The sequence below is a fragment of the Rattus norvegicus genome, chromosome 14, assembly GCF_021556685.1.
Source record: "Rattus norvegicus strain SHRSP/BbbUtx chromosome 14, alternate assembly SHRSP_T2T, whole genome shotgun sequence".
NCBI classification, from domain to species: Eukaryota; Metazoa; Chordata; class Mammalia; order Rodentia; family Muridae; genus Rattus; species Rattus norvegicus.
Window position 1 is genome coordinate 21,039,270 of NC_141547.1, and position 10,842 is coordinate 21,050,111.

General features: G+C 40.5%; 1 pseudogene; it reads left to right on the forward strand.

The window, feature by feature from the left end:
* Nucleotides 1–456: 456 nt before the first annotated feature.
* Kbtbd8-ps2 (kelch repeat and BTB domain containing 8, pseudogene 2) lies at nt 457–7,603 on the forward strand (annotated as a pseudogene).
* Nucleotides 7,604–10,842: the final 3,239 nt, after the last annotated feature.

A 10,842-nucleotide genomic window follows, 5' to 3' on the forward strand; every position in this document is an offset into this window, starting at 1 on the left:
CTTTCTCTCCTGTCTAATTCAGCGTAATACCTACTTACATTCTAAATGTTTACCTTTATAACTCACAATAAAGTCTTAGCAACATGGCTGCCTATTCATGAGCAGCCAAAGACAATACTGGTATGGACAGGAAATCATGTGCAATGTCATTTTAAGCTTACACAGTCTTGTCCTTAATTTTTATATTTTATTCTTAGGAAAAACTCCTATTTTGTGATACAGACTAGAGGATCTCATATTTACATCTATACCCACCTCCTGCACATTGTAAATATCATTATCTTAAGCAAGAATTAAGTCCAAATAACAGCAGGACACATTTAGCAAATTAAGAATGCCTGAAGATGAGTAGAGCCAGACACTGGGAGCAAGTGAAACACAATGGCATTACCTCTTTAAATAACCAGAGCTGGGGCCCCTTGGAGAAACGGCTACATCAGCAGATTTAAAAGTAAGTCTTCCCCAACACTGAATGGGATTCCATCTTCAGACACAGCCAACGATACTACGAACCCTTTCCATGCTTGAAGTACTCTTAAGCAACTCAAAACAATGTATGATGAAGGACAGTTGACAGACATTGTAGTGGAAGTGGATCATGGGCAAATGTTTTCCTGTCATAGAAACGTTCTTGCTGCAGTCATACCCTGCTTCAGATCCATGTTCACTAGAGACCTTACAGGAAGTACTCAGAAAGAAGTGCGGATCATCGGTGTTGAAGCTGAATCGATGGATTTAGTATTGAATCATGCCTATACCTCTAGTTATTCTGACAGAGGCCAAAATTCAAGCCATGTTCACTACAGCTAGCATCTTCCATATTCCTTCCATACAAGAGCAGTGTGCTAAATATATGATTAGCCATTTGGATCCACAGAATTCTATTGGAGTCTTTATGTTTGCTGATCATTATGGTCACCAGGAACTTGGAGATCGATTAAAAGAATACATCCAAAAAATTTCCTGTGTGTCACCAAAGAACAAGAGTTTCTCTGTCCCGCGCGAATTCTCGCCAGCAAGAAAACACGCAGGGACATACGAATCCTTGCTGCAGCCAAACTTTTATTCAATCTTAAGGAGAAACCCCGCGCGCTGGCATGGCGTGGCTTATATACACCCTAGCACGGCGCATAAACACCTGATTGGTTGCTTACCCTTGATCTCATTAGGCATGCCCCGGAGTGGGCAAAGACCTGGCAGGAAGGCACTCTTGCACATGCTCACACAGTTAACTTCCTGAAAGGAAGTCGGCTGGCACAGCAGAGGCCAGCGCCATCTTGTAATGGCGGAAGCTATCCTGGCCTTCCACGTGGGGCACAGTGGAAGCCACCGCCATCTTGTGGTGGCGAAAGTTATTGCGGCCCTCTACATCTCCCCCTTATTATTTTATTTATAACAAATCATGATCACCCTATCGCGTGCAATGAGGAAACCTCAGCGATGTGGAAGGGCTGATCAAAGGAATCATTGAGTCTCTCTCATCCCAGTGCAATGGATCCACAGTTCCATGGGGTGCAAGAGCAGAGAACTCAGATACCGACTAATTCCTGAGCAAGATAACCAAATTCCAGGGGAGGCTCCTTGTTCAGTGGCCACAAGTGTGTGAGTGAATAACGGCCTTGTCACGTTTCTGTTGAGATCTGAGTTTGCAAACCAACCATAGCATGAACACTAATCCACAGCATAGGACTGCACCAAACAGAGCCACTCCCGATAAGTAGTGGGCACCTCATTTGGTCCTCCTCAGCTGTTACCACCAAGGGCCGTAGTCAAGCCACTCCTATAATAAAATTTAGAATTCCCAAATGTTAGCAACTACTCCAGAAAGTTCACCCACTGTGCTTGTCTAACAATAGGTTGGGGGAGGATAACTCCAGACACTGCAGACACAATGTCTGCAGCAGTAATGGCTGCTACAATAGCAGCAAAAGTGTCAAGGTCTTTTCCAGGACAGTTCAGGATCAGTCATTTTTCTCTGGAACAACCAGCAGACAATGGAACCATTTCTGAGATCTGTACAACCAGGGCAGAGTTCCCCAGTCCACAGCAGCTTTACGCAGGTGGCATTCCTGTGAAGCTACAGTCTGTAAAATGACAACAGCAGTTAAGGCAGCAAGAGTCACCAGGGAAATGAGGGGGGCAGCAATGGCTGGAGTCCAGTCTTCTCCGGCAAGCAGCAGTGAGCAGAGGGTCAGAGAGCGGGCCATAGTGGGACGGGACACACGCAGCGGTAACACTGACTGCAGCAACGCCAAAATCTCTGTGATGACAAAAGGTGAGGGGGAATCTTCCATCTTCCTCTCAGGGCAGAGGAATGACTCCAGGGACCCGAACCAGGAGAGCTGAATCTTTATGCAACCAGGATCAGCAAGTCTCAGCAACCACCTCTGGCAGCAGGCATACTCTTGTAGCATCCTGTAGAAAAAACACAAACATTCCCTCTTCCCCATATAAAATATCTGGACAGGATCGTGTCAATATGTGGATCTCTCTATTTCACCTAGGCAGAAGTATGCCTAGTTGTAGGGTGCCATGAACTTTGGCATCCAAATTTTAAAATTGAAATAAAAGGAGCATTATTTAGCATACAGGGATAACTCCCCCTTTTATTTATTAAGATATAGTAAAGATATTATTTATTAAGATATGTCCTCGAGGATTAAATTGAGGACACTGAGCACTTGTATTTATAAATTGACTTGTATACCAAATTATTGTCTCCAGCTTTATTGATTTGGATATATAAAGAATCAGATTTTTTTGACTAATTGTTTCTATGTAAGGCCTATAATCTGTCTGGTATCAATGTCCTCCCTTGTTAAAAGTCTAGGCAATCCAGTTTGAGTTCTTAAATGGTCTATTAAGGAACAGTTCTTAATGCTCTTAACCACTAAGCCATTTCTCTAGCACCTCACAAACTTTATTTACCTAAACATAAGCATTAATTAGAAATGTCAAATCCTGTAAATATTGTCCAATTTCAGTCTTACTAGAAATCCCTGAGCTGGCAGGACGAGGCTGAGAATTTAAAGTAAGTAAATGGAGTCTTCTTCTTTTCATATCAACTCTATTACCATTTTCAAAGTTAGGTATGAGCCTAAGGTTTAATTTAGTTGTCTGAGCCAGAGCACTGAAAGGACAGTGAGTTGTCAGACATTCACACTGAAATCACTCATTGATTTTAAGTAGAAAACCTGTCTCTAATAAAGCATTAAGTAACTGAAATCGATTATAAACCACAAGCCACTCATTGGCTATCAGTATGTGAATTGAAAGTTTGATTTAAAAACAGTGGCTAAACCATGGAAATTAATAATCTGTGTTGAAGCAACAGAAACTCAAGAGAATAAACAAGTGATCCAATGATATATGTAGCCTTTTCATTAGATGAACCACCTATAAATACAGTAAACGCATTTCCTATGGGTTGTAAGCACAAATATACAGGAAGTACAAAAGCATGTAAAGAGTAAAATTATCAATTTTGCCTGAAAAATTTGTATATGTAATAGGCCAAATATCAGTATTTTGTAATAACCAATTTGATTGTTGTTTGGAATAAGATGTTTTACCAGGTTTCTTTTTAAAATACTTCCATGTCTCTAGCCTACAATTTTGTATTAACACAACTGAAGCTTTACCTCCAATGTGGATAACAAAGGCTTAAGTCCTCTGGTAAGGTGAGGTATTTTGGCAATTAACATATCCTTAGAAGCTTAAAATTAGTTTCAAATATTCTTTTCTGGAGTAGTGCAACAGCTACTCCCCAAATATTAAAGCTCATTTTGAGAGCAAAGGTTTGTAGTAAAAATTTCCATATACACTGAAAGATTTAAAGTTCTAACTTCTTACATTGAAGAAGCAACAAAATTACATAATATAAGGCTATTAGCCATTCTTAATGATATTACGTTATGGGCTCTTTAAAATTATAAGCAAGCTCATAAAATGAAAACTCAAAATCAATCCTCTAAATCTATCTTGAAATGGCAGTTGGAGTAAACAGACTGGCTGTAATGTTCTCACAATTTCCAAAACCTCATCAATCTTTCATAAATCTTGTAACAATCTCTACCTGTTTGATTTTTTCTTAATTAAAAATAAGTTTGAGTTAGACAATGTAACATTGGCAATCCTTAATCACAATCCTTAAATTCTCCTTGTAACACCAGAGCACAACCACCACTTTGGGAAGTCACCTGAGTTCTGAGTACTGACTAGGCAGCTATTCTTGGGGCAGTGGAATAAGCATCAAAATACAGATAGCTTCAGGGCAAACCACAACTTTGGAAAGCAAAACTCGACCTCCAACAATCTAGTACAAAGTTTGACTGCCAATTCCTATATATGAACGCACGATGGTGTAGTCTCCAGTACCTCAACAAAGAGACATTGTCCTAAACTCTTTTAGAAGCCTGGTTTCTAGGATAAGATTTGCATAAAAATATTATCTCAATTTAGATCTGTTTCCTGGGTTGGCTCACGCCACATGTTGTCTAGAATGACTCCGTCCAAATTACCAGCTTTATGTCAACTTTCTGTTACCAATGTTGTACCTTTTTAACCATATCCAATAACTTAAAAGCCAACAATCTATGACCAAGGCAAGTAGAGAATATTTATACATTTAAAACCAATCAGAAACAAATTGAAGTGGCTACACATATCTTTAATATTTAGACCAAACACTATTTTTACCTTTTTAGCTATGATTTTAAGAGAAGCACCTTGTCACCAGTTGAGTCAAATAATAAGTCAGGGATTTCTCTAAGAGAAACAGCTGTCAGCTCTTGTACCAAAGAATCTGAGAAGCTGCTGGCACCTTTAAGATCAACTCGTGCAGACGCTTAGCCTCTGGGCCGCTTCTCCAGCTAACCTAGACTCCTGGCTGTAGGTACAGGGCTCTAAAGGCCTGATTGAAACTGTTTTTTTATTCATTTGTCCCTTTTTGAAACGAGTTAAAACCAAATCAAGATGTGAACGACCGGCAGATAAAGTTTTTACCATTTTTTCTTTTGAACATGAAACATAAAATATTTAAACAACGAGAAGCAAGAACTACAGACATAAACTGACAGACATGAGGACATCTTGGTGCACCAAGGACAGACAAGAGACAAAGAGGGAAAAAACCAGATGGTGTCAGCAGAGAGGTAGGATTTTCCATTTCACGGTGACTATCTACTCGAGTGGAGTCAATATGGACGATGGATTGTCTCAATTCCTGGACTAGTCCATCAACGTGTTGAAACCAAATTCCTGTAAGATACTGAGATATATTATGGGATATCTGAGCAGCACAACTGACATTCACAAATGGTATGGAAGTGAAACACAGTCCTGAGTATTTCCACTCACAACCCAATTATATTAACTTCATCAAGCTGTGCATGGGCATTGAGATGTCCTTTTGTTTGATTCTCCTGAATAAATTTACAGGAGGTCTGCCTCTATCAAGTCTAATCAGTATGACTCTGCAAAGCTTCCAGAGCCTAATCACACCATTTACAAGCACAAGGACAAAGTTTTTCTCCCAAAATACTGTGTTCCTTTTATCTCCTCCCTTTTTCTCTCCCGGGGCGTTTTTTTCAATCTTTTGCCTCCGCATTGGAGGGGACTATCTTCTTGTTACCTTTCCTTGAGCTCTTTAATTTTTTACCCAACCCTGTTTCTGACATGCCGCCTTGTCCCTCCTCCTCCCGCGCTCTTTGCTTTGCTGTTACAGCTGGGCGGCTCCCATGCGACCTCTGACGCTCTCCCATGCGCCTGATGGTAGCTAGAAACTCAAAGGCCAATAGAAAAAAACCGAGGGCTGCCAAAACAATAGTAGAGGCTTCCGCCGCATCTAGCAAAAGAGTGAGGTGGAACAGATCAAGGCTAAACATTGTCTCTCAGAGTCTCACCCACGTCCCGCAGCTTCTGGACCCTTTCCGTGAACGGAGGCTCTCCTCGGTGCCGGTGATGGTGAGGCGTTTATCCTGGGTTCTCGGCACCAAATGTCCCGCGCGACCTCTTGCCAGCAAGAAAACACGCGGGGACATACGAATCCTTGCTGCAGCCAAAATTTATTCAATCTTAAGGAGAAACCATGCATGCCTGCATGGCGCGGCTTATATATACCCTAGCGCGGCGCATACACACCTGATTGGTCGCTTACCCATGATCTCATTAGACACGCCCCAGAGTGGGCAAAGACCTGGCACGAAGGCACTCTTGCACATGCGCACACAGTTAACTTCCTGAAAGGAAGTCGGCTGGTGCGGCGGAGGCCAGCACCATCATGTAATCGCGGAAGCTATCCTGGCCTTCCATGTGGGGTGCAGTGGAAGCCAGCGCCATCTTGTGATGGCGAATGTTATAGCGGCCCTCTACATTTCTCCAGCTGACAAAAGACAAACTCAGAAGCATACTAGGTAGTGATGATTTAACTGTAGACTGGGAAGAACATGTTTATGAAAGCATTATAAGGGGTTTTGAACATGAGCAGAATGAAATAGAAATTATCGTCAAATGTCTATGTTTTCCTCTAATGGAAGATGCATCTATTGAGAAAATTCCTCCTCAGTCTGCACAGGCCATAGTCAAAAGTTGTGGAGAAAAGGGACCATCCTACACCAATGGCTGTACACAGAGGTTTGGAATGATGGCTTCCGAGATGACCATATGTTTTGATGCTGCACACAAGCACTCAGGGAAGAAGCAGACAGTGCCTTGTCTAGATATAGTCACAGGAAGGGTGTTTAAACTATGCAAACCACCAAATGACTTAAGAGAAGTTGGGATTCTTGTATCACCAGATAATGACATATATACATTGCAGGAGGGTACAGGTCAAGCAGCAGTGAGGTGTCCATTGATCACAAAGCAGAAAATGATTTTTGGATGTATGACCATTCCATCAATAGATAGCTTACCAAGCCATCCTTGCTTCGGGCCAGAATAGGCTGCAAACTAGTATATTGCTGTGGTAAAATGTATGCTATTGGAGGACATGTTTACGAAAGTGATGGAAGAAACTCACTGAAGTCTGTGGAGTGCTATGATAGCAGGGAGAATTGCTGGATGATGGTTTGTGCCATTCCGGCTGCAATGGAGTTTCATAATGCTGTGGAGCACAAAGAAAAAAAAATCTATATTTCACAGGGAGAATTTTTCCTCTTCAATGAGGCTGAAAGAGACTCCTGGGGATTTTTAATACCCTTGACTGTGCCTAGAATCCAGGGCTTAGTAGCTGTGTACAAATACTTAATCTACTACATAGCTGGAACCTGTGGAGATCATGAGTGTGTTTTTTACTATTGAAGCCTACGATATTGAGTTAAATAAATGGACTTGAAAAAGGACTTTCCTTGCGATCAGTCTATAAATCCGTACCTTAAGCTGATACTTTTCCAGAATAAACTTCATTTATTTGTACAAGCTACTCAAGTGACTGTTGAAGAACATATTTTCAGAACCAGCACGAAAAAAAAAATTTTCTTTACCAGTATGATAACATTGCTGACCCGTGAATAAAAGTGTATGAGAACCCAGATAGGATGGCCACCATTTTGAGTGTTCAGTGGCTAAACTCTATCCTCAATGTCTTCAGAAAGTTCTTTAATAAGTAGCAGGCCAAAGCATGTCATTGGACTCTCAGACTAAGGAAGCTTGTTTAGGAAATGCTGTCCACATTGAAGAAAGCTAACACTTTTGTATTCAGAAATGGGTGCTCATAGAGATTGTGGTACCGGGACGGATTTGCTTTTACCTTCATGATATTTTTGTTTTAGTCAGGAATGGTAACAAAGTGCAATTTTCAGCATTTTTCCACCCATGGCCTAAAAGTATCGCCCTAGAATTTTGCGATAAATAGTTGCTGAGAAACCAGGTGAATTCAAGACAACTATGTACTCTTGAAAAACAGAGTATTCCTGGGTAAAGAAATCCAAACTGGTTAACGTCACTTTTTATTTTAAATACCAGGAACAATATGAGGCAATGTCATTTATTTAGCTGTGATTTCTCTAACACAGAAAAGCAGTAACTTAGGTCATCAGTCATTATTTATATCTATTCACATATATATTTTTGGTGTACTGTTTTCAAGTGTACAGGATTTAAATGTGCTCTGTCAGACTGAAGGAAAACTCAGTTTTCAGAATGAATTTTTAGTCACATTGTTTCATATTTCTCATGTAACTTTTAAGTTAAGCTACAAGGTTAAAGTGGCAGTTTTCTGTCCATAACTTTTTCAAGTGCTAACACTGTCCCATTAAAATTCCAGAAAGGGCTCAGGTTTGCAGGTGACTGGTGCTCGTTTAAGTTAATTCACGTGTCATTAGATAGATTTAAATGGTTTATGAGTCTATGTTTCTCTTTCAGATTAGCATGCTAGTTCCATGGTCATGGGACTTTACCTTGTGACTCCACGAGGTCTGCTATTTGTGTGATAGGATATGGCTGTTGGCCATTGTTCTAACTGGATTTAGTTTTACAATTCCAAATTTGCACTAACATGGGGTGTTTTGTTGCCCAAACTCTTTTCCCATCCTCTCCCTTTCCAGTCATTGTTAGTATCGTGAAAGTTAACTAATACCGTGAAGTTTTAACACCTACTTATAAAATTCTGTTTTCCAGAAACAAGAGTCTTGGAGTGGTCTAATAATTCAGTGGCTTCTAAGTTTCCTATTACAGTTACAACCTCTCTATTTTTGGCCCTCAACAGTAATGAATATTTTTATGTTGAAACACTTGTAGCTGAAGGCGACATAGAAGGAAGGATGAGTGAGTGAACAGAGTCATAGGTTTCTGTACTCTAGGTACTATGGCACTGTTCATATTGAACTGATAAGTGTCTCAAAATTAGTTAGGAATATTAACATAAACTCCTTTTTTACCTAAGGCAGGCATTTAGGTTGGTAACATACTCATTACTATTCCTACTCTAACTGATAAAGAATATTACACATGAGACAGAGCCTGTACTCAGAACGGGTTTTCTTTTTTTTTTTTTCTTTTTAAATATAAAACTGTTCATTTAGTCAGAGTCCCTTTTAATGATCTTTGAATAATTATACTTAATCTCATACTAGCCAAAAATATACAACTTATAAAGTCGTAACTTTATAACTAGCATATTTTATTGGATATTTTTATTTACATTTCAAATGTTATTCCCTTTTCCAGTTTCCCTCCCATAAACCCCCTATCACATCCCTCCACCCCCTGCCTCTGTGAGGCTGAAGTTTTCTTAGAGAGAGTCAGTTTGATTCTCTAGAAGAATATTGGCATGGTTTATATTGGGGGAAAAAACGTATTATACAAAGCGTAAGGTGATCAATAGTGTGAAACAAATGGAAAACATTGTCTGTTGCATCACGTACCTCCTTTTCCTTAAACTTTGTAGACTGCTGTACTATGGCCTTACACAGGGAGAGTTCTTTGAAGCAGTTCAAGTGGACAACATTCACAAAATGAGTGTGTATGTGTGCTACACAGCTGGATGTGTGTGGCTTTTCCTAATCTCTTTGTAAATTTTGTCAACCAATATTTTTTTAACTTCTACTGTTTGTCTTGTGTTTTCTTTTTTTCATGCTTTTTAGGGTTATTTCTCGGAATTTTTCGAATTACATTATAGTTTTGTATTGCTAATGAGAGTTAAGATAATTTTTTTTTATTAACTTGAGTATTTCTTATATACATTTCAAGTGTTATTCCCTTTCCCGGTTTCCAGGCAAACATCCCCCTCACCCCTCCCCTTCTTATGGGTGTTCCCCTCCCAACCCTCCCCCCATTGCCGCCCTCCCCCCATAGTCTAGTTCACTGGGGGTTCAGTCTTAGCAGGACCCAGGGCTTCCCCTTCCACTGGTGCTCTTACTAGGATATTCATTGCTACCTATGAGGTCAGAGTCCAGGGTCAGTCCATGTATAGTCTTTAGGTAGTGGCTTACTCCCTGGAAGTTCTGGTTGCTTGACATTGTTGTACTTTTGGGGTCTCGAGCCCCTTCAAGCTCTTCCAGTTCTTTCTCTGATTCCTTCAACGGGGGACCTATTCTCAGTTCAGTGGTTTGCTGCTGGCATTCGCCTCTGTATTTGCTGTATTCTGGCTGTGCCTCTCAGGAGCGATCTACATCTGGCTCCTGTCGGTCTGCACTTCTTTGCTTCATCCATTTTGTCTAATTGGGTGGCTGTATATGTATGGACCACATGTGGGGCAGGCTCTGAATGGGTGTTCCTTCAGTATCTGTTTTAATCTTTGCCTCTCCCTTCCCTGACAAGGGTATTCTTTTTCCTCATTTAAAGAAGGAGTGAAGCATTCACATTTTGATCATCCGTCTCGAGTTTCGTTTGTTCTAGGGATCTAGGGTAATTCAAGCATTTGGGCTAATAGCCACTTATCAATGAGTGCATACCATGTATGTCTTTCTGTGATTGGGTTAGCTCACTCAGGATGATATTTTCCAGTTCCAACCATTTGCCTACGAATTTCATAAACTCATTGTTTTTGATAGCTGAGTAATATTCCATTGTGTAGATGTACCACATTTTCTGTATCCATTCCTCTGTTGAAGGGCATCTGGCTTCTTTCCATTTTCTGGCTATTATAAATAAGGCTGCGATGAACATAGTGGAGCACATGTCTCTTTTGTATGTTGAGGAATCTTTTGGGTATATGCCCAAGAGAGGTATAGCTGGATCTTCAGGCAGTTCAATGTCCAATTTTCTGAGGAACCTCCAGACTGATTTCCAGAATGGTTTTACCAGTCTGCAATCCCACCAAAAATGGAGGAGTATTCCTCTTTCTCCACATCCTCGCCAGCATCTGCTGTCACCTGAGTTTTTGATCTTAGCCATTCTCAC